Consider the following 24,848-nt stretch of genomic DNA (forward strand, 5'->3'; position numbering starts at 1 on the left):
AAATGTGAGCTTCTGCAGGTCATTCGAGTACCTACCACAATGACACTTGTGACTTACTCACTGATCAGACAGTTATCTTACTGTGTGAAGCCACAATCCAAAGAAATGTGGGACCAGCGTCTGAGGAGGGCATGTATTGTCACAATAGAAACAGAAGTCGCTTTGCTCCAGCAGTGAGACCGAAGACACTGGTGGCCAGCCTGGGCTGAGTCCCAGCTCTGCCATGTTTGGGCCCTGGGCCCTTGGACATGTGTATCTAATCTCTGAATCAATTTCTCTACAATGGAGATACACGCAGCGTACATCTATGGGATACTGTGAGTGAGCCCATAAGAAGTCACTGACAGAACCTGGGTCATTGCTGCATCTGGCCCACAATGAGCACTGAGTGAAAGGTGACCACGGTGAAGAGTGGGGACCAGGGAAAGGGAGACAGCACACTCCATCCATGTGTGTGCCCTTCCCTGAGGGAGGACAGCAGGATGGAGCTGTCACCACCTTAAGCCTGGAAGGGAAGTGGGGTCAGGAGACTGGATTTAGAAGTTGCTGTCTGTGTGTCCGCAGTCAAGAAACCTGGGAGTCGAGGATGCTACAGCAAAGCTGCCAGTGCAGGCAGTGGCCATGTCCCTCCCTCATCCCCTGCAAGGCGGGCGGACAATTCTTCTCCTCACTAAGCTTCAGTTCTTATTATACTGAAGCTTATAAATATCTGATATGTGTCTGGACATGCCGCTTCCGCCACTGATGCTGTGACATCCATCGCCCGCTCAAATCAACAAAGGCAGAGACCAAATGGGAAGCATCCTACAGACCAGCTACCCCTCCCCCTCCTCCCTCTCCCCCCTCCTTCTCTTCTCCCTCCTCCCCCTCCTCCTTCCCCTCTCCTCTTCTCCCTCTCCCTCTCTTCTTCTCTTCTCCCTCCTCCCCCTCCCCCTCCCCCTCTCCTCTTCTCCCTCTTCCCCCACCCTTCTCTTCTCCCTCCTCCCCCTCCCCCTCCCCTCTCCTCTTCTCCCTCTCCCTCTCTCTTTCTCTTTTCCCTCCTCCCCCTCCCCCTCCCCCTCTCCTCTTCTCCCTCCTCACCCTTACTATAAGCTTTAGTATTTCCTTAATTGCCACCTTTCAAACAAGAAAAAGGGAAAGTAAGTTGACCGAGAAGAATATGCTACACAATATACAACCAGATACAGGGGACAGGGCTGCAGAACCTCTGACCTTGGTTCAGACTGAGTCAGTCAGCTCAGGGTGTGCAGCCCATGTCTGTCAGGTCACAGCAATCCGTTTCTTCCTTGCCTCCCTGAGTTCTATTTCCAACCAAAGAGGCAGAAAATACCCCCTGAGGGATGTTGGGGACACTGGAGAGACTCCCTGAGAATGTGAGTCTTTTGACTCTGCTAGTTAGAGACACTCTGAGGCTGAGGAAGCCATGGCTCTGACAGTGGCCTCGGGGAGGGTGGAGTTATCTATGAGAGCAGGAGCCATTCTGCTGTAAAATCCGCTCTTACCTCTGGGTGGATTTGGGTATCTTTGAAACTTCTGATCTTTGAAACTTTTGATCCCTTAACTGTGAAAGCGGCCAGAAGCAAGGCAGCTTGAGGCCGAGGTAACAAGTTAGGTCCCAGGCATCCCACAGACCTTAAAAGTGGATCTCCAGGGTTAGCACAAGGGCTCAGAGAGTGGGGACTCTGGCTGTCAAACCTGAGGACCTGGGTTTGATTCCCAGGACACACATGGTGAAGGAGAGAACAGATTTCTTCAAGGTGCCCTCTGACCTTTATATGTGCACTGCAACACACACACACACACACACACACACACACACACACACACACACTGAAAACAAATACATGGAAAAAAACTCTGAAGTGGCCTTTCTGTACTGACTGCCTGTGCTACTGTTCTGGTCTGGCTGAAGCGAGAGGAAACATCCAAGAATGTAGACCGTGGGTTATCTTCAGGTGCATATATAACCCAGCCACGGTGGTGGAATGAGCCTGGGCGTGCTTGCTGGCACGCAGCTGAGCAGGCTCACTGACTGCACGTTGTCACTATTTGGCTGCTGTGGGCTTTGTTTGTGCTTAGCTCTTCCCACCAGGACCCTCATCCTAGAGACCATGGGTTGGTTCTCTTTGCCCCAGTCTAACAGATGCAGAATGAGTAGACCTTCCTACTCACTGTCAGGACTCTATGACTTCGGTAATCCCTTTATCTTTTGAATGTGAGAAGGAATGAGGAAGTAGGAGACCTAGAAACAGTCATTGTGGAAGTGGGAGACCTAGAAACAGTCATTATGCAGGCAGTAGGGGGCCAGCTGTTAGAAAGCTGTGGGAATAATGGATGCTCTTAGGCTCTGATGCCACTAACAGACCACCGGGCCAGCAGGCACACTCCAGGGTGCAATGAAGCCTCACAAACAATGCTTTGTTTTATGCTGCACGAGAAAGAGGACTGGCCATGAGTGGGAACACAGAAGCAAGGTGTGCATGCATGCATGCTTGTGTGTGTGTGTGTGTGTGTGTGTGTGTGTGTGCGCGCATGAGGTCACTGCCCTAGTCCCCCACACAAGCTCAAGCAGATCCCCAGCCCCACCTTGCTCTTTAAGGCAGCTGGGAGTCAAACCCAGGGTTGAGAAGCAAGAACTGGGGGCCTCTCACTGCCCCATTGCGCTCGATGCCCAAGGCTGCCCAGTTTAGCACTGTGGCAGCATGCACCATGATGGAGCTGGGCGGGAAAAGGAGGATGATGTCAGCAGAACAGAGGACTCTGGTGGGTGGAGGGTTGGGGGCGTAGCTCTCTCTGCACCCAGTGATGTCTCCTGCCCACCTGAGTTCCTGAGGCAGCACCGAGAGGAGCCTTTGCTCAGAGGACAGACACAATGGAGTCCCAGCTCCAGGCGGAGCCTTAGTGTGTTCTATGAGCCGAGAAACAGAGAGGGTCAGTGTCTTGTCCCAGGTCACAGGGCAGAGGATAAGGGAACCAGGACTCTCAGCCTGCAGAGACATGTGGGTTCCAAGCTGCTTAAATTAACCCCTTCCCTGCCACACACCTGGGTCCTTGCAGCTATGTGTGCAGGAATGGGCATGTCCCATTCTGGCTCCCAGCCCCATGATTGAAAGCCCCATTTTTTTAATGGATTTTTAAATTTTTTTCATCTTTATTAACTTGAGTATTTCTTATTTACATTTTGATTGTTATTCCCCTTCCTGATTTCCGGGCCAACATCCCCCTAACCCCTCCCTCTCCCCTTCTCGATGGGTGTTCCCCTCCCCATCCTCCCCCCATTACCGCTCTCCCCCCAACAATCACATTCACTGGGGGTTCAGTCTTGGCAGGACCAAGGGCTTCCCCTTCCACTGGTGCTCTTACTAGGCTATTCATTGCTACCTATGCAGTTGGAGCCCAGGGTCAGTCCATGTATAGTCTTTGGGTAGTGGTTTAGTCCCTGGAAGCTCTGGTTGGTTGGCATTGTTGTTCATATGGGGTCTCAAGCCCCTTCAAGCTCTTCCAGTCCTTTCTAAGATTCCTTCAACGGGGGTCCCATTCTCAGTTCAGTGATTTAATGATGGCATTCGCCTATGTATTTGCTGTATTCTGTCTGTGTCTCTCAGGAGAGATCTACATTCGGTTCCTTTCAGCCTGCACTTCTTTGCTTCATCCATCCTATCTAATTGGGTGGCTGTATATGTATGAGCCACATATGGGGCAGGCTCTGAATGGGTGTTCCTTCTGCCTCTGTTCTAAACTTTGCCTCCCTATTCCCTCCCAAGGGTATTCTTGTTCCCCTTTTAAAGAAGGAGTGAAGCATTCACATTTTGGTCATCCTTCTTGAGTTTCATGTGTTCTGTGCATCTAGGGTAATTCAAGCATTTGGAAAGCCCCATTTTTTATTTAGGTGATATGTCACAGGGACTTGGTCACCAGAGCTGCCCCACTGTGTGATGATCGCCCAAGGCAGATTGTCTTTTAGCTGAAGACGCTAGGAAGATGCAGTCTTTGTCCTTAGGAGAGCACACAGTGAGCCAAGCCCCAAGGAGAGGCCTAGGAGCAGGGTCCATCCTCAGGATGGAGTTCAGATTCACCTCTGATCTCCGCCCCAGCCATGGTACTCCCACCGTGATCAGCATCCTTTGTCTGACTTTCCCATCAGCCTTCCTGGCCATGAGAACAAGGCCTTGATTTAATTTCTCAAACACTACTGTGTTTGTGAGCAGGGGTTGGTGACCTGGAGCTCTGAGCTGGAAGCTACAGACTGACTCCAGGTATCTGCCCTGCCAAGGCACTGGCTTCAAGCTCCTTCACAGAAAGGAAGCCCATCTTTCTGAGCCATCAGGATGAGGGCACCAAAGAGGGGGCAGGACAGACATTCAGGGAGAGAGTAAGGAGTACACGCTGTGATGGTTAGTATATGCTCAGCCCAGGGAGTGACACTATTAGGGGGTTGGAGTGGGAGTGGCCTTGTTGGGTGGGTGTGGCCTTGTTGAAGTGGGCGTGGCCTTGTTGGAGTGGGTGTGTCACTGTGGGTGTGGGCTTTAAAACCCTCACTCCTCCTAACTGCCTGGAAGTCAGTCTTCTCCTAGCAGCCTTCAGATGATGATGTAGAACTCTCAACTCCTCCTGTACCATGGCTGCCTGTGTGCTGCCATGTTCCCACCTTGATGATGATGGACTAAACCTCTGAACCTGTAAGCCAGCCCCAATTAAATATTGTCCTTTATAAGAGTTGCCTTGGTCACGGCGTCTGTTCACAGCAGTAAAACCCTAACTAAGACGCACACAACCTCTAATTCGGCTTCAGCACACACAGCAGCACACCAACCTGCCAAGGAAGATCTGCAAACAACAGGGCCGACGCTGGTGCTCCTGCCTGGCTGACTCAGGCACTGTGAGGAGAACAGACTCTGCTATAAAGACATGGCAATGACAGGGCCTCGCTCTACCCCACCCATCTCTTCCCGCCCATTCCCAGAGAAAGCCCTGGCTTCTATCAGTAAGTCCCCATCAGAAGCTGTAGCAAGAACTGCCTTGTGGCAGTCACTGGTTATTCCAGCACTGGGCAGGCTGAGGCAGGAGGATGAAAAGTTAAAGACGTCCCAGCTGCATAGGGACGCCCTATCTCCAGGGGCAGCACAATCTCATGCTGTAAGGACAACTCCCTACTAAGCACAAACACCCCACGCTGGTCATGCCTTTCACATGACTCACACCCCCCAGTCCTCGAACTCCAGCCTACCCAGAGCTGGTTAGAGATGCCACCAGACAGACACCACCTGGTTGACCTTCAAAGCCCAGCCCAAGGGTTGGTCACAATGCCTGTAATCCTAGCACCTCAAGACTGATGCAGGAGGTTTGCTGTGAGTCAGAGGCCACCCTGATCTACTTAGTAGTGTCAGTTCACACCAGACTACGTAGCAAAATCTCTGTTCCCGGTACACCCAATGCTCCACATGGTGGGCCTGATGCCCGGCACCGTCATATCTGGAGTGCCACCGGAGCAAGTTCCAAACCTGCATCCCCTGAGGGCTGTGAGATGCCCGAAGACCAGTAACATGTTCGTCTGCCACTGAGGCTTTTGCACGGAGCTTGGTAAACAGTAGGTGCTCAGTGATATCAAGAGAGGAAACAGTAGGCACTAATAAATAACAACCGAACCAGGTAGCACAGGACAGGGGCCTTAGGACTTGGAGTTGCTGGGGTCCCTGAACCCCTCACCAGGCTTCAGGAAGTTTCCAGGGGATGTCAGTTAGCCGGCCATGAGCCTGCGGGGTGAGATGGTTATGACATGGGTAAAACCAGTTCTCTCACCCTCCAGACACAATATGGTCAAACTCATGGGCTTTCGGGGTGTGTGTGTGTGTGTGTGTGTGTGTGTGTGTGTGTGTGTGTGTGTGTATGTGTGTGTGTGTGTGTTTTCCAAGAAAGGGAAAGCATTCTCAAAGAGCCTTCCCTGGGAATGCGACAAGGATGAGGACTCGAGGCCCTTTTGAGACCAGCTGACTGGGTCAGGACAGCAGACTCTCTGCCACCCTGGCCATCCTCTAGGGTGCTGGGGTGTAGCAGTTGCACTACAGAGCTGTTTCTAGGTGCCATCCACTCATGGCCACATGGAAAGCCAGAACTATGACCCTAACTCAAAAGAGCTCTAGGGGAGTCAGTCCCTGGAGGACTGCCTTCCAGACACCACAGTCTCTTAGTGGAGGGTTGGGGCGGGGGTGAGGTAAGGTTGCGTCATGGATGGGGCTTTGCACTTGCAAACATTCCTGCTGCCCTCACCCTCCCTGTTGGCTCTGGGGTTTGCCTAGTATGCATGCACCAAGGAGCCCAGGGCAGGAGGGGACACCCCATGGCAGCACCCTGCGGCCTCCCTGACCGTCTCCCCTCTGAACGCTCCTGCTTTGGAAGGATCTGAGAGGGCATCTCCCCAGCTCTCAGCCTAGTGGTAAAGACGGGACTGGGCCTGAGTCCACACTTAGCATCACCGCGAGGCTGTGGCCTACCGGTGTTCAGCAGTCAGATACTTGGTGACAGAAACCGCCCTGGTGTGTGGTGGGGAGGTGCAGGAGGTGGATCGTGCTGGGATTTCCCTTGGGAACACACGTAAGCGAACACATCATCTCTGCCCTGCTGTGCACGGGCTTCCGCTTTCCACTTTTACTCCACCAAGAGACAGTGCCAGGCCTGCGGGGACACAGGGCCCATCCCACAGGGACAGTGGGGGCCTCAGTCTGGGGCTTCCTGTTGTTGCTCTACGGGTGGATCCCAAGAGCCAAGCCGCACTGTGGATGCCCCAGCGCGGAAAGTTATCACCATGTTCCAAACAGCTGCCCCAAAGCTCACCTGCTGGCTCTGTCCAGCATCCCACACGGCTTGCCTACCCAGAAGCCTTCATCCCCAAACCTCAGCGCGTCTGCATGGAGAACTGGCAAATGCCAGACTTAGGAAGAAACTGCAAGCCAGGTTGACACCCTGGCACCAGGATCACATACATCACTGCTGGACTGAGATAGATCGGCAAAGCCATAGAAACAACCATGCCACACACTGGGAGTAGCCATGGCGATGTGGATAGACAGAGATTTGCACCAGGTCCTAAGGAACCCATGAGCACAGCAGGGGCCCGGGGAGGGGAGGCCAGGGCGCACCCTGAATTCTGTTTTGATGGCTCTCCATCCTTTGGATGGAGGATTGTGGGCCCTTTCCTGAGTGTTTTTACAATGGTCAGTGAGGCTCCATCCTCAGAAGGCCACAGCGGCTCAGTGTGCTCGATCTCACATGGTCAAGAGAGCCAACTGATCAACTCAAGCGACCAGCTGGGCACGCTCCCTAAAGCACACCCACACCAGGACAGGGCCCGGGTTCTTTCTTGGATGCAGGTGGATCCAGACTTCTGTCTCACATCTCCCTCAACTTAGAGTGACACAGGAGTTGTCTGACCGCCCAACATACTTAGGAGCTCGACTAATTTATTCTGTTAGCATTGAGAGTGGTCTGATTAAAAAAAAAAAAAAGACAATGTCACCATGGTTACTGTCACTCTTGCGATCAACACCAGTGCCATCATGATCGACACTATCACCACCATCACTACCATCTCCATCACCATCACCACCATCACCATCACCATCACCGTCACTGACATTACCATAGCTAATGTCAATAAATAGAACTCCCCAGGAGTTTCTAGAACTCCCCAGGGTATCCTCAGAGCAAAGCCTGCTGGGAGGAGGCCATTTAATAAAAGCCATTCTCTCTGCTCCTCTTGTGCAGTCGGAGGTGACCGGGAGGCAGCATTTTATGCACCAGCTGCAGCGTCACCTCTGTCCCCGGTTTTACCCAGAGCTTGACCCCACGCTCACCTCCAGCTGTTCTGCTGCGCCCGTGCTTCCACCAGGCGTGGGTTCCCACGAACTCTGTTCTTTTTAATCAGCTGGTTCCGACTGGAGACAGGCCAAGAAAACGCAGGGCGGTGGGGCCACAGTGTGTCACTCTCCCGTGTGGTTTGGTTTACCAGGTGACAAACAAAAGTCAGAGCCTACACGTGGCAGGTTCTCTGCCTCCAGTGCTTTGTTTGTTTTGGTAAATGTAGCTCATAAAAGGTTTAATGGATGAAATGGGGGGGGGTTGGGTGTCAGCTGTGTGTGTGTGTGTGTGTGTGTGTGTGTGTGTGTGTGTGAGAGAGAGAGAGAGAGAGAGAGAGAGAGAGAGAGAGAGATTGTGTGAGAATGTGTGACTGCTTTAGTGGTGTAGGATTGTGGGTATGAGCACTGCCGCAGGTGTGTGAACGTGTGTGTGCGTGTGTGAGAGAGTGCGTGTGTGAGCATGTGTGAGCGTGAGCATGTGTGTGTCTCTGAGTGTGTAAGTTACAAGACTCTGTGGAAGGTTGTCAGGGGTGAGAGTTCAGGCCTCTCTGAGGCATCTCGATGATGTCAGAGCATCTAGTGTTCCCTCCCAGGCACACCTCGGGAAGCCTGGATACATGCTTCTGCCCAGAGTTGAGGTTGGGGTCAGGCAGGCGCTTGTGCCCTCTGACGTCAGCCCTCAGCTCCCATCGACATCACTGTTCTCCATCCACTGCAGCCTGCTTCTCCACTCCTGTTGTCCTGTAGGGCTGGACTTTGAGCGGAGGCCCCTGGAAAGGGTCATGGGTTTCACCCAGCCTGAGGGATATCTCCTGCACTTGGTGGGTTTTCCCATGGCCTGAGGGATATCTTCAGCACAGGGCAATGGTTTGGGAGAAGTAGCACAGGGTGCTGTAGGCGACCAATGAAAGATTCTAATTCTGCCCAGAGTGATGGACAGGGTGGCAGGAGGGGCAGGGACAGTCTGAGGCTATGATTAGTCCTGGGAGCCTTGAGCCTTGAGCTGGCACATGACTGTGTGTGATGACCAAGCCTTTGAGAGCTAGATTTTTTCAAGCTGTGTGTGTCATTCATTCATCCATCCATCCAACCACTCATTAATTCATTCATTTATTCACATTATCCATATAATGTCTCCCCCATCACAAAACTCGGAGACAGAAACCCAAGGCGACAGGAAGAGCTGAAGGCTACTACAGGGTGAAGTCAGTCATGGTGGCACAGTGATCGTGCCGGGAATTGGGGGTGGGGTTGAGGGGACAGTCTGGCGGAGATCGCTTTGACTTTTTGTGCCCTCTTTTCCTGCCCATGCAAGACGGGTTCGTGTGTCCAGACTCCCACGAGATCGGGGAGAGCAGCAACCAGAGCTGCAGCAGCCGTCCGTCCACGCAGCAGCCGTCCATCCACGCCGGGCCTTGGCAGGCGCTGCACACACTGCTGTTCCTTTGGCTCTGTGAGTGAGCCGGGGCCACTGAGCGCCGTGGAAACAGTGCAGGCAGCAGGCTCGCTGGTCCTGCGGAATCCCTGAGATTTCAGCGTGAATTTGCAGCCGCAGTGTGGCCTAGCCCATCCCAGACAGAGTCACTTGGTGCTGAGAGCACAGAGGCAGGGCAGGGGGCAGCTGTCATCAACCGGGCTCCCTTCAGGGGTGAGGGGTTACCTGAGTCCTGTGGTGGTGGAGGAAGCTTATTTTGGTAGAGGGAAGAGCCTGTGTGAGCCCTGACGGAGGAAGGTGCCGGGCACACTGTGAGTGACAGTCCATCTTCACTGTCTACAGATTGTCACCAGCCTTTTACCATCCACAAACATGGCCATATGAACAGGGGGCCTCCATAGCCTGTGATGGGGGTCTAGGAAGTCCCTCAGGTATAGAGACACTGCCCAGGGACAGAATAGTTCCCATGATGCATTACATGAAAGACTACAGGTTTTCTGTGTGTCTGTGTGTATCGTGTGTGTTTATGTGCATGCATGCATGTGTGTGTATGTGTGTGCACATATGTGTGGTCTTTGTGTGTGTGCATGTATATATGTGTGCATGTATGTACATGTGTGTGTGGTTGTCTGTGTATGTGTGTGGTAATGCATGTGTGTTGTGTTTGTGTATGTGTGTATATGCCTGTATGTGTGCGTGTGTGCACACATGTGTTAGTGTATGTGCATGTGTATGTGTGTATATACATATGCATGCATGTGCATATGTGTGTGGTCTGTGGTATGTTGTGTGTTAGAGTGTGTGTCTGTGTACATGTGTGTGAGTGTGTATATGTGTCTGTATATATATGTAAGTGCATGTGTGTGTGGTGTATGTATGCATGTGTGTGTTAGTGTGTGTGCATGTGTATGTATGAGTGCATGTGTGTTTGTGACTGTGTGCATGAGTGTGAGAGTGTGTGTGCCTGTGTGTGGTCAGAGGACAACCTCGACTATCCCTCCTCAGAAGCTGTCCTGCTCTAGTTTGCTTTCCATTGCTGCAATAAACACAAGACTCAAAAGTAACTTGGGAAGGAAAGGGTTTCTCTCAGCTTACAGGTCTCCGTCCATCATTGGAGGAATCTGGGCAGGGACTTAGGGCAGGAACCCAAGGCGGACACAGAGGAATGCTGCTTGCTGCCTTGCTCCCTCCCTCACACTCAGCTAGCGTTCTTATCCGCCCAGGATCACCTACCTGGGATAGTGCCACCTACAGTGGGCCGTACACTCCTACGTCAACCATTAGTCAAGACAGTCTTTCACAGACGTGACCACAGGGCAATCTTTTTTTTTCTTTTTTTCGGAGCTGGGGACCAAACCCAGGGCCTTGGGCTTGCTAGGCAAGCGCTCTACCACTGAGCTAAATCCCCAACCCCGCCACGGGGCAATCTTATCTGGGTAGCAATTATTCAGCTGAGATTTTCTCTTCTCCAGTGACTTTAGGTGTGTCAAGTTAACAATAACTCTAACTAGCCCATACCCACCTCGTTTTCGGACACAGTGTCTCTCACTGGCCTGCGGCTCCCTGATTGGACCAGTGGCCGGTGAGACTCCTGTCTCCACACTCCAGCCCTGGGATTACACAAGTGCTTTGACAGGGTTCACACTCAAGTGCTCACACCTGAGTGGTAAACCCTTCACACGCTAAACTATTCACCGCCCTGGTTCCACAGTTTTCCTTTTGGAGATACAAGCAGCGCGGACTGACTGCAGACTCACAATCCCCCTGCTTCAGACTCGTAAGTAGTGGGTATGAACCTCCACACCCATCCTGTAATGATAGAGTTTAAGGGGGAAAGTTACGTAGCCCCGCCCAAGTCATCAAACTGTTTGAGATAAGCGAGAGGATGGGGCCGGCTCAGAGTTGATCCCACTCGCGACTGTGGGCTCTTACAAAATCAGAAATAAGTCACGCATTTTATTGCTTCAAGAGGGAAGAACGAGGGCACAGTCACAATCTGAACAGATGGAAACCACACTCTGATAGTGTAAGTAAGTCAATGTCCGATGTCTGAGATTCCCTCACGATCTTGTGGGCACGCACACGTGCACACACACACACACATACACACACACACACACACGCACACACACGCACACACACACACACACACACAGTTGGTTTGTCTTCTAGGCTCCCACTGGGTCTACTCCACTGCTGCTACTGCTCTTGGTGATCATCCCATGGTCCTGGCGTCTCCAAAACGCTGGGTTCTTCTGCTGCGCGACTGGGCTGCACTTTCACTAATAACCTCTTCCAGGCTCTCTTCAGGGACTCCAGCCCTTCCACACTGTGCCAAGCCTCAGCTGCTCTCCAGGACCCCTTCGTGCCTTCAAAACCAGTGCCACCCTGGTGACTCTTACACTACCAAGTTCAGCTGCCAGCAGGAGGTACAACCTTGGCTGCCTCTGAACCACATCGTCTATGAACCGACCCTGAGGAAACACTTCCCACATGATTCCACCCCAGTGATGCTGTCTCTTCTTAATCAGCTGATTCTTCAGCCTCAGCTGACCAGCACCCATTGTCCCAGCAGAGCAAAGGTTTGACTTTAGTGGTTCTGGTCTCTTGTTAACCACAGCAGAGTCTTATGCCTCAGCTGACCAGAACCTCAGATTCTTCACACATTGGAGTCTTTGCTTCCCTCTGCAACTTTACAAGCCAGCCCACTACACCCTCTCAACATGCTTGTCTTCCAAGCCCGATCTTATGGAGGCATTTTCTTTTTTTTTTTTTTTTTTTTTTTTTTTTTTTTTGGTTCTTTTTTTCCGGAGCTGGGGACCGAACCCAGGGCCTTGCGCTTCCTAGGTAAGCGCTCTACCACTGAGCTAAATCCCCAGCCCCATGGAGGCATTTTCTAAACTGGGGTTCCCTCCTCTCAGATGACTTTAGCTTGTGTCAAATGGACATAAACCAGCCAGCACATGGACTTCCACACACCCAGCCCCACTGTGGTCCTTCAGTAAGCATGTAACAAGGAATACACTCTGAGCCCAGGTGTCCAGGTCCTACTCTGGACACGGATGTCTTCAATGCTCCAGGGAGGTCAGCCACAAGACAGAGAGCCACATCTCATGACCATACCAAGCGCCATGGATGCTGTATGCATGGTGGGTCATGGGTCCTTCAGCTTGCCCAACCTGGGCACGGTTCCCACCAACGGTACCGGGTCATTAACTTGCAGCGTTTATTTTTGGTTTTTTTTTTTCCGTTGCTCACACAGCAGCTCACCAGCCAGACACATTTGGCTTTTTAAACTTAGCCTGGTCTATGATTCCGGCGATGGACAGGAGGGAAGGGAGACCAGTATCTGTGTTGACACAGAGGTGCCGGCTGTGTCTCTTTGATGACAGTGTTGAAACAGGTTGTAGCCAGAGGAGGCAGCCATGGGCGGCAGAAGTAGGTCCTGCAGAGCAGCAGACATGAACAGGCCCAGCAAAGCCTACAGGAGACAGGGGTGACCCGGCCTCCCTCATGTGCAGGGTGTGGCTTGCTAGATGCCTATACATAGCCACCCCAGGGCTTGCTGGTTGGCTTGCTGTAGCAGCCATACTAGCATTAGCCACTCCTTCTTTACAGAGCCCTGTGCTCCACTGTATCCATGTCTAGGGGAGGGGCCCACGGTATCCATGTCTAGGGAAGGGAAGGGACACCCGAGCCACAGAAATCTTCAAAGCAAGCGTGGTCTCGCTCTGCCTTCCTTGCCATCCTGCTCCTCCAACTTCTTCAACTTCCCCTTGGCTATGTGCAACTCCCACATCAGACCCAGAAGTACCAGTGTCCCCAGCTCCACTCAGGCCTTCTTCTTAGCCCATATGCACTATGGGGCCTCGGTGACTCCTGGGCATACTCCACCTCTTATCTCTAAGAGTCTGGGCTTCGTCTGGTCTACCCACCAGGGACTTTGGAACCAGGAGAGGGTCTCGTTATTCCACGGATCCCTGAGCAACGCCATTGGCACTTCCTCCCCTAGCCCATTTTGAGACCCATATCCAAGACTTTGTGTTCAGCGGCAGACAGGTTTGTTCCCTCATGGGGAAGGAGGGAGGAGGCAGGGACAAATGGCATCTCTATCAGCAAGAAAATTTCTGGTTTCCAGTCAGCATCAGGGTGGCTCACCTCATCTGCTACAGACAGGGCAGGGGAGAACCACCCATCCCATGGCTCAGGTGTCCGCAGTGTACAGATGCACCTGTTACTACACTGCCAAGTGAATTACACCGCCCGGCAGAAGCTGCACCCGCTGGCTGGTGGATGCGGGGTGACCGACAGCTGATTTCCCCGTTCTGTCAGGACCACTTTCTCTGTGCCGTGTCTCTTGAGAGCTTAACACACCAGCCTGAGAGCTTCTTTTTTTTAGCCAGGCATGGTGGTACATGCCTGCAATCTTGCCACTCAGGAGGCTGAGACAGGAGGATTGCCATGAGTTTAGGGCCAGTCTGGAATCCATAGGGAGACTTGTTTCAACTGAAAGCAACTCTGTGGAGGGATGCTAACATCTTTTTCAGCACGTGAGCTCCCGCATCCCCTCCTCTGCCCCCCATAGGACCACACCCTCAGGGCACAGCATCAGACCCACAAGTCTACCCTCTCCCCAAGCACCCTGGCCAGTTGTGCTCCAGGAGAAGAAAGGCCACAGCACCCCAGGCTGGTAAGGTGAGCCTCCAGCTGCTCACAGAGTCCCAGGCTCCTTCCTGGAGAGGGGTTGGGGAACACAAGGTCCTCAGAGATGTCATTCACAGGCAAATGGACGAAATGCCACTCCCTGTCCCCTGACAGGAACTAATAAGGGTCATGAGGCCAGACACTTGTCTAGACTCCAATGCCCCCCATATGTCCACAGATGCATGTACACAATACCCCAGACACACACACACACACACACACACACACATTCTCTCTCTCTCATGTAACACACACTGCATATACACACATGCCACACATACACACATCACACAAACACACACACCACCCAGACACAGCACATATACACATACACCACATATACACATCATACACACACACACTACAAACACACCTTACAGTCTTTCCCTTTCCCTCTCTGTCTCTCTTTGTGTGTGTGTCTCTCTCACACACACCTATACACACACATTCTCATACAATACATACACTCACACACAATACACACACCACACGTACACACCACACACTCTCTCATTCTGTCACACACACACTCACACACTCATATAATACACACACACCACACTCACAGTGTCTCACACATGCACACACTCTGTCTTACACACACGCATACAACACACACACATACACACACACTCTCTCTCTTACACACACTCATACAATACACACTCTCTCAGACTCTCATACAATACACACACTCACAGTGTCTCACACATGCACACATTCTGTCTTACACACACGCATACAACACACACACACATACACACACACTCTCTCTCTTACACACACTCATACAATACACACACACTCTCTCAGACTCTCATACAATACACACACTCACAGTGTCTCACACATGCACATACTCTGTCTTACACACATACAACACACACACACACACTCTCTCTTACACACACTCATACAATACACACTCTCTCAGACTCTCATACAATACACACACTCACAGTGTCTCACACATGCACACATTCTGTCTTACACACACGCATACAACACACACACATACACACACACACTCTCTCTCTCTCTTACACACACTCATACAATACACACACACTCTCTCAGACTCTCATACAATACACACACTCACAGTGTCTCACACATGCACACATTCTGTCTTACACACACGCATACAACACACACACATACACACACACACTCTCTCTCTTACACACACTCATACAATACACACACACTCTCTCAGACTCTCATACAATACACACACTCACAGTGTCTCACACATGCACATACTCTGTCTTACACACACATACAACACACACACACACACATTTAGTGACCCCACACACACTTGTGGTTCCTCCTGTCTGCCTGTGTGGTGAAAACTCTGCAGAGGATAAATTGCTCTGGCCTGTGTTCTGCCCACAGTGTTTGCAGGGTCAGGAGGGACATCCCCGGCCGGGGTGAGCTCACCGGGTAGAGAGGAGCGTCCTCCTCTGCGCCCACCCTCCTTCCATCACTCCTTCCCTTTCTTCCTCTCTCTGTCTGTCTGTCTTTCTTCTTCTCTCAAATCCTCTAATCACCTTGCCAGCCATCCCTGGTGGCCAAGAATTGCCACATGTGGCCAGAGGGAAACCCTGAGCTACCGAGAGAGAGAGAAATCACCAAGATGAGCCTGTTCTCCAGAAGTCACACAGGGCAGGGCAGGCAGCCGTCTTTGGCTCATTTTGTCTCCAGCTTCCTTGTGAGCCTCCTGGTAAGGACCTTACCAGGTAAAGCCCCCACCAGGCTTCCACGCCAGCATCATGGTGGCCGCTCCTGAGCCCAAGCCCACCAGTAAAGAGGAGCGCATGTGTGGTCCTAGTATGTGGTCACCCCGGTCATACCCGGAAGATACCCCAACTGCCAGGCCAGATGCCTCCAGCCCTGCCTGGCCCCTTCTTCATTTTGTAAATGGCCCTAAAGTCCAGTTCCCCAAGCTCAGCAGAATTCCGACAGACAGTCCTGGGTTTGTGCTGACCTGGCACATTCTTTCCGGGTTGGTTAAGCCCCTGGAAATGGAAGAGGGAAAACCCGATCAGCAATCGGGAGCAGAGCTGCCTGCAGCCTCCCTGTCGCCCCCTCTCTCACTCAGCACAGCTGCCTCTCACTCCGCGCAGAGCTGCTGCTCAGATCCTGAAGGGCTCCACTTGCCACGGACATGACCATGACTGGGAGCAGTAAACGGCGACCTGGCCCAGTAACCCCACAGCCCCACAGCCCCGCAGCCCCGCAGTACGGAGAGTTCCAAACCTCCTCACAGCCATTTCTCTTCCTGTTGCTTGCCGAGGCGGGGATGGCTGTGTGGGGAAAAGGGAGGGCCAGAACAAGTGACCCCAGATCATACCTCATAACATCACGGGAGATGGCAAAGTGTATGGGGGCGGGGCAACATCCAGGGACAATTGGTGGCCTGAGGTCATGAGCATTTGCAGATACAGATGCTGCCTCCAAAACTCCCATGTGGCTGCAGAGAGTCCCTTAGCATCCATGGCCTCAGCTCAGCTGAGGTTTGGATGTGATTGGAGGTATATATGATATATATATTCATATATATAATCCTATATATATTTTTATATATGCAAGTCTATATATAGTTCTCTAATATATATGTGATCCTGATCCTATATATATGTTATATATAATCCTATTATATAGCATATACAATCCTATAGAGTTATATATAACCATATATAGTTATATATAATCCTATATATAGTTATATATAATCATATATGTAGTTATATATAATCTTATATATAATACAATCCTATATTTGTACAATCCTATATGTGGTTATATAATATATATTCCTATATATAGTTATATATATAATCCTATATATAGTTATATTATACATAATCCTATATAAGTTATATATAATGCTATATATAGTTATATGATCTTATATATAGTTATATATAAAATACCATATATAGTTTTATATATAATCCTATAATATAGTTATCTATATAATCCTAAATATTTATAATCCCATATATATTTATATATATTCTTATCCACATTGGTCTCCAATCCTCACCCCCACACACATGCTCATACAGCTCTCACATGCAGTGGTGGGTCAGCTGGGCTTCTTGGGAAGCCATAACCTGGACAGGACTGAGAAGATGAGGAGCAAACATGGGGTGGAGGTGGAGAGGACAGAAGGGTGACTGACTCCTCCATCAGGAGGAGGAAAGGATGGAGCAGGTAAACACCTTGTGGGTCTCAGTTCAGTCAGAGATCCCAGGGTGGCCTCTGGGGGACCTTCTATTGGGAAGCCACAGGAGGCCCCCTGCTTCTGCCACCTTGGTTCCCAGAGACTGAGGTAAAATGTGGCAGGTCTAGAATACAAAAGCAGGCTCTGAGTGTGTGCCAAACAGGCGTCCCTGCTCGTCTGAGGGATGACAGAGTTTGCACATGGGACAGGACTCCGGCCACCACTGGAGTATGTGGTGAAACAAAACCCCTTCATCAGGACTGTGGAACTCTGAGAGAAGGAAGCCGTGCCCAGAGTCCCAGTGGTCCTGCGAGCTTCCGACCCCTTAGACCTCAGTGTCTTGAAGGTGTAACCTCCTTACAATTACAGCAAGCTGGGGCTCAAGCCCATGATAGGTGACTTTTTGGAGACGCAACTCGAAACGCAGCAGGGTTAGAGCTACGAAGCACAAAGCAGAAAAGTGCACCATAGAAATGGTTCAGTCCCCTCCAGGAGAGGGTCACACACCTCCTCCAGTCAACACGCGACCGGGTACCCATGTCACCCTCGTCCTCCCCAGAGTGGGCCACAGGGCGGAGTGTGAAAGGAGAGGTTTCTTCCTTTGATAGACTTCTGGCTCATGGTATTCATTCACTGGCAAAGGTTTGCTGGGCCCCATCTCCAGCCTGACAGGGAGACAAACCGTTTGCTAGCCAGGGACATGGCTCCAGCTGCCTCAGAACACTGACCAGAGTGGGCCCAGGAAGAGAGCAGAGCAGTTTCTCTCCACCCTTGGGTTTCTGTCTCTCCATAGCCATTTGACTCTTCTCTTTCTGTCTCTCTGCATCTCTGTCTCTCTCTCTCTCCTTCTCCCCATCTCTTCCTCCTCTCTGTCTCACTTCCCCACCTTTCTGTCTGTCTTTCTCTGTCTCTTTGTCTTCACTTTTTCTCCTGTCTCTGTCTGTCTGCCTGTCTGTCTCTGTGTGTTTGTCTGTCTTTCTCTGTCTCTTTGTCTTCACTTTTTCTCCTGTCTTTGTCTGTCTCTGCCTCTGTCTGCCTACCTGTCTGTCTGTCTGTCTGTCTGTCTGCCTGTCTGTCTCTCTTTGTGTACCTGTCTGTCTTTCTCTGTCTCTTTGTCTTCACTTTTTCTCCTGTCTTTGTCTGTCTCTGTCTCTGTCTCTGTCTGCCTACCTGTCTGTCTGTCTGCCTCTATGTGTACCTGTCTGTCTTTCTCTGTTTCTTTGTCTTCATTTTTTCTCCTGTCTTTGTCTGTCTCTGTCTGCCTGCCTGTCTGTCTGTCTGTGTCTGTCTGTCTTTCTCTGTCTCTTTGTCTTGACTTTTTCTCCTGTCTGTCTCTGTCTGTCTGTGTCTCTCTGTCTGTTTGTCTTTCTCTGTCTCTTTGTCTTGACTTTTTCTCCTGTCTGTCTCTGTCTGTCTATGTCTGTCTTTCTCTGTCTCTTTGTCTTGACTTTTCTCCTGTCTCTGTCTGTCTGTCTGTCTGTCTCTCTCTCTCTCTCTCTGCCTCTTCCTCCTCTCTCTCTGTATCTCTGCTTCTCTCTAGTCCACACAGGTGTCCCCCCACACAGTCTCTCACACGCCCTCTTGTTCCCTTTCATGAGAGTGTGACATACACGCAGACAACAAAGGCCTCTGTCTCTAGCTTGCCTTGGGGGTTTCCCCTAATTCCCTAGACCTTTCCCGTTTATTTCCTGTCCTTGGGAAAAGGAACTTTTTAAATCCTTTTGGGGTTTCTCATTAAGACCCTGACAAATGAGAACTAAGGAGGCCCCAAAGCCCACCACATCACCAAATATGGGCTAAGAATGCACCCCTCCCCCTCCCCCATCTCCCATAAGTCATAGTCACAGACCTACCTATGGCCTACAGGCTGCTTCTCAGGACAGCCTCGCCCAGATCCTAACAAATACTAAATTGGCCAGTGTGGCCACACAGGCTTCCCGGTGAAACCCAAGAAGCCAATGGGTTAACCCTTCAAAACAATGCCCAGCTTTCTTTCAAGCCGCCAGCCTGTCCCAGGCGCCCTGCCTGGGCCTGATTGACAAGGCCCTTGGGAGCCACAGGGTGAGGCCCTGTCAGGCGCTGGCCTTTTCTGGGGCTTAGAGGCCCCAACAGATCATCCTGATGGGGCAATGGGGACCCATCTTTCAGCCTCCCCTGTCAGAATTCCTGCCTCCTCCTTGGGACACCAGCAAAGGGGCCAGGAGGAAGATAGTCCATCCAGTTGTGTGGCCAGCCACAAGGTCACCCTTACAGCCAGCCCGTGTCTTTGTGCGGTACACAACACCTGGGCTGTCCCTCACTGTCCCGTCAACAGTGCTCCATGGTGGAAATCTGGGCCTGAGCAGCACGTCAGGAGCTTGGCCAGCTCACTGCACAGGGTTGTGACTCTCCTTCCCGCAGTGGCCTCAGCTGGTCTAGCATACCTAGGTGAGCAATGACCCTAGAGCACCAGCCAGTGCCAGACTAGAGATGCAGAGCACCTTTCCTGGGACTTGAGTCAAGTCTGTTTACCTCAGAACTGTAGTTTCCCTCCCAGCTTCAACCCACTAAGAAGTCCTACATTCTTCTCAGGAGTCTTTCCAGCAGCCATAGAGCCTGGGCTCTATCTAGAACCTTCCAAAGGTCTAGAAATGGAAGAGGGGAAACAGTGTTTGCAAAGCTTGCGGTTCATTCCTTTCACCCAGCCGTTCTAGGCCTATTGCCTGCTTTCCTGTCTTTAGACACACACACACACACACACACACACACACACACACACACACACACACACACACACACACCTGCTAGCCACTATGCGGAGAGGCAGTCTCCAGCCACTGAGCCAATCCCGGCCATTGTTACACTGTTACAACTGACCTTTTCAACTGCTACATTTTCAGCGAGGCAGAGCTGTTCCCTCTTGAAGGGTGGATCTGCTTGGGACCAGAGAGGCTTTGCTTTTCCAGCTTCGGGTCTGCTGAAAGTAAGAGCCCCCTACAGTCCATGACTAGTGAAGACCTGGGCCCAGAGCAGAGCAGGAAAGGACCCTGGGAATGGATAGAGGCCTAACCTGGGCTACTGAGTGTGTTCCAAGTCCTTCTGGGGAGCTTGGTGAAACTCTATGCCAAACTAAAAGTAGAAAGAAGGCCGGGGAGTAATGAGGTGCTTGCTTAGCATCTGTGAGGCCCTGGGTTCCTTTCCCAGCATTGCATGCATTTGCGTACATGTGCATGCTCTCTCTCACACACATGTGTGCTCTAACACACATACATGCACACATGCATGTGCTCTCACACATGCACACATGCATGCATGCACACACACACATAGATGGTGTGCAGAACACTTTCTTTCATTGTGTCCACACAGTGAACAGGTTGAACCATGGCTTACAGCGTTTCTTTCCCATCATTCTACCTTCCCCAAACCTCATCCCATCCAAACCACATAATTGAGTGTGCCAAATTCCTCCCTATGGGTTATGGGCTCCAGAGACTCAGTCCAGGCTGGCTCAGGAGAAGTCAGAATCTGCTCCCTGGGGTTTGGAATTGAAGCAAAGAGAGAACATTAATCGACTGTTCGCTTGTTGGATACATACACTGTCCTGAATGCATTTCCCCAGACACAGGACACCAAAAGAAGAGAAGGACAGAGGGAGACACAGAAAGGGAGGGAGAGATGGAGACAGAGAGAGGTGGGAGAAAGGAGAGAGGAAGAAGAGGGGGAGGAAAAGAGGTCAAAAGAGAAGAGAAAGAGAAGCAGAAAAGGAGAGAAAGAAGAGGAGGGGAGGGGAGGGAGGAAGAAAACATTCCAGGCAGCAGGACTGGCCAGTGCAAAGGTCCGGGGGCAGGCTCTGTGACTGAGGATGAAAGCCAGCCTGAGTGGCTAGAGAGAGTGAGCAAAGAGAACATTCTAGAATTGAACTGGGGGTTGGGGGGTGACAGTGGGGCTGGAGGGGCTGGAGGAACTTAGAGCATAGAGGCCCTTGCCAACTCTCTCTCTCTCTCTCTCTCTCTCTCTCTCTCTCTCTCTCTCTCTCTCTCTCTCTGTGTGTGTGTGTGTGTGTGTGTGTGTGTGTGTGTGTGTGTGTGATTTACTTGGGTCCAACCATGTTGAGGGACAGAGGTCAAGTAAATGACCAAAGGTCACCCAGCTACAACATGGGAGGTCTGAGGCTTGACCACAGGACACTGGACCCCCCACAGTGCCACAAGACCCCACACGGCACCCTCTCCTTTGGCTGAAAGAAACTTAGCAGCCTAAATCACAGTCATTGTCTTGGAGTGGTGATTGTTTTCCCAGCACAGCAAGGGGGTGGGGTGATGCCCCCCCCACAGCTGCATAGAATGCATGGACTCCCCAACTCCACAAGCATTTACCTTTTTCCATGATTTTGCTCCTAGGTGTATGTGTGAGGAGACACTATGCCCGGACTAGCGTTCCCTGATGGCACATGGCACTGAGCATCTCTCACACTGGCCCATTCCTGCACAAAGGGCAGGGTGTCCATCTGTCTGTACGGTGTCACAGAGAGCACAGACAGTGTCTAGCATTGCTCACAGGGATCCATGCCCTGTTGGAAAGTTGACGGATTCTGGAAATGTGATGGCAGTGACAGTGGCTCTGATCTGAGTGTGTTTCAAGCACTGGGTCATTTCTTTTCCGATTTGATAGCAGGGAAGAAAGAGGAAGCCCACGGGCTGCACCGAGCTCCTTCAGGTTGAAGGACTGGATCTAATTTTGTCATCTCTGAACCTGCCCTTCCTCCCTGCCTTCTGATACGTAAATCAGGAATTTACCTTAAGGAGAAGGTCTCAGGAGGGCTGCCAGTACCTATCCTGTGCATCAGAGTCAGCCACCAGCACAACGCACAGAATGGGCTGAGCCCTCTCTCCGTTCTGCAAAACAGAACATGAGGAGGAGTCCTCATCTGCACCTCTGAAACCACCTCTAAACGCACAGGCACCTGACGGAACTGACACGCAGCCCTCCATGGAAGCTCGAAGCACGTGAACTAATAACAATTACTCGTCGCCGGGTCAACTTTTACAGACACATTTGGACTGCATTTCAGGCAATTTTATGGGCAAATGCTATTTTGAGCGGTTCCCAAATTCCCAAATTGCACGTGAAGCGTCTCCAGGGCAAACATGTGGCCTTTCCAGCTTGCGGCTCTTACACATAAATCTGAAACCATCGCAAGACAAAAAAAAAAAAAGGAGTTCAGTGCAAACCCTGATACACCCTCCTAGAGGGCCAGGCAGTGCCCAGCTGTTGTGTCCTCAAGCTGAATCGATGAGGAGGGGGAGGCTGAGGCCAGGGCACTCTGGGGGAGGGAGAGAAGGAAGGGCAGGGAGGAAGGGATGGGTTTTCTGGGAGGAGCACAAACTCCTCTGTTTCTGAAGAACCCCTGCCTCCTCCTGCAAGGCTGAGGGCCATGCCGAGCTCTCCCCTGACATAGCGGCGGCATGTGTCTGCAAGGCCAGTCGAGTTTCCTGTAGCCTTGGCTTGCAGAGTTGTGCGGTGACACTCCTCCATCATTTTTGGCTCCACCATACAGTCTCGGGGACTCCATTGCTCCAGAATGAAGACCAAGCCTCGTGGGACTCAGAGACATCTTCTGATGATCACCTGAGCCTCTCCTAGGTGCCCCTACCTCCCTGCACACACAGGCTTCCATGGTTCTGCCTCCTGCCCCAGGACATTTGCACGTGATGCCCTTCAACCTGGAAAGTTCTCCAATTTCTCCTTCCTCTCTCAGTCTGTCTGTCACCCGCCCCTCCCCCTCCATCCCATTTACCTGTCACCTCCACGGACAGTGCACCTAGGAGCAGGTAAGACCAGGTTTCCGGTGGTGTCTCCTCCAGACCGTATGCCTCTCATCTGCCTGTAAGATGGACTAGCGTCTAATGGGGACATCTGGGGCCCCGGATCACCACAGTTTCTTTGGTCCCTGAGCCAGCCCAGGCTCCCGTCCGTCCGGCTTCTGCTGATCTGCTCCTGTGTGAGCACACACTTCCGCCTCTGTCCCTGGCTCCTGCTGAGGACCTGGGGTGAACTCTTAAGGGATAGCTCTACCTTTTAAACCCAGGTCACCCAGAATCAGTATTCACCCAGCCATCTGTTTATTCAGAGTTCAGTGTACCCAGCCCTGTAGCCCAGACGTAGAAGGAAACTCACACTTTGTTCTTGGGGAGCCTCTCATTTGATCAGAAACCACACAGCAAAAATGGTAATGAGCACGAATGGGGGAGAACTTAGGGATTTCACTGGTGGTGTGGGTCACAGATGCTCCATGGTCAGGCTCCTGTGCGCTCTCTCTCTCTCTCTCTCTCTCTCTCTCTCTCTCTCTCTCTCTCTCACACACACACACACACACACACACATACGAACTGAACACACACATACACACCCACAAACATATACATACATGCACACACAATGCACATGCATACATACAGCTGTGCACATGGACACACACATGTACATGCACACACAAACACACATGTACATGCACACATTAATGTACACAATACAGCTGTGGACATGTGTGCACACACATGTATACACACGATACAGATGTGCACACATGCATATGCACGCACACATACACAGCTGTGGATACATGCATGCATACAATACACATACACACATGCATACATATATAGCTGTGGGCACATATATGCACACATGTATATACGCAATACACATGCACACACATGTACATGCTCACACAAACACACACATGCACACATATATGCACACATATAGACATAATACACATGCCCACACATGCATGCACACACGAACACACATATGTACACATACTCACAGCTCGCACACCCCCAGGGTCAGTGGGACCTTCTGAGTACCTGCAGACGGTTGTCTCTCTTTACTCTCTTGGCTTCTTAGGGGCACAGTTCTGAGACCCGGGGTGCCCAGCCTATCGTTCTGACAGAGCTTTGTCCTTTCTGTGCCATCCATGTGGACAGCAGATGGAACCTGGGTGCCAGGCAAGCACTCCGGTTCCACCTTCCAACTTATCAAAGGACGTGAGCCCACTCCCCCACACATGTGTTCAGTTGTGTGACTAGGTGGGACAGTGCCTGCTGAGTCATGGTTTTAATGTCCCCCACCTCGCCCAGAAAAACTGAGCATCTAGGGGAGGAGCCAAAGGCTCTAGATGACCACTTAACCAGCCTATAAACTCAGGGCTATTGGTCCAAAGCTAAGGAGTGCTGGCTGAGCCTGTTAACCACCATGGCAACAGGTTATGCTATAGTTAGGCTAGAAGCATCTGGCAGGCTCAAGCCGGGGCTTGACGTCCCTCCCTTGCATGTGTGCTCAGTGCTAGACACATAGTAGACACCAGCAGAAGACCTGCTGATTGATTTGCTCATCAATTGTGACAAAGCCATTGCCTCAGAATTCCTCCTTTGATACAAGTTAGGGCATAGGATCCCTGAGTCTGTGGTAATGGTGATGGGATGGCGAGGATGTGCAACTCCCGTCCCCCAACCTTGCTAAAACTGTGGAAAGCTACAGGGTCAAATGCCTGTGGGACATCCACAGCCTGCAGAGGGCCACCTTCCAGGGAGACAGACAGACACACGGACACAGGAGTGGTAGGCTCACCCCTCAGATT

This window comes from Rattus norvegicus, chromosome 19, assembly GCF_021556685.1.
Source record: "Rattus norvegicus strain SHRSP/BbbUtx chromosome 19, alternate assembly SHRSP_T2T, whole genome shotgun sequence".
NCBI lineage: Eukaryota > Metazoa > Chordata > Mammalia > Rodentia > Muridae > Rattus > Rattus norvegicus.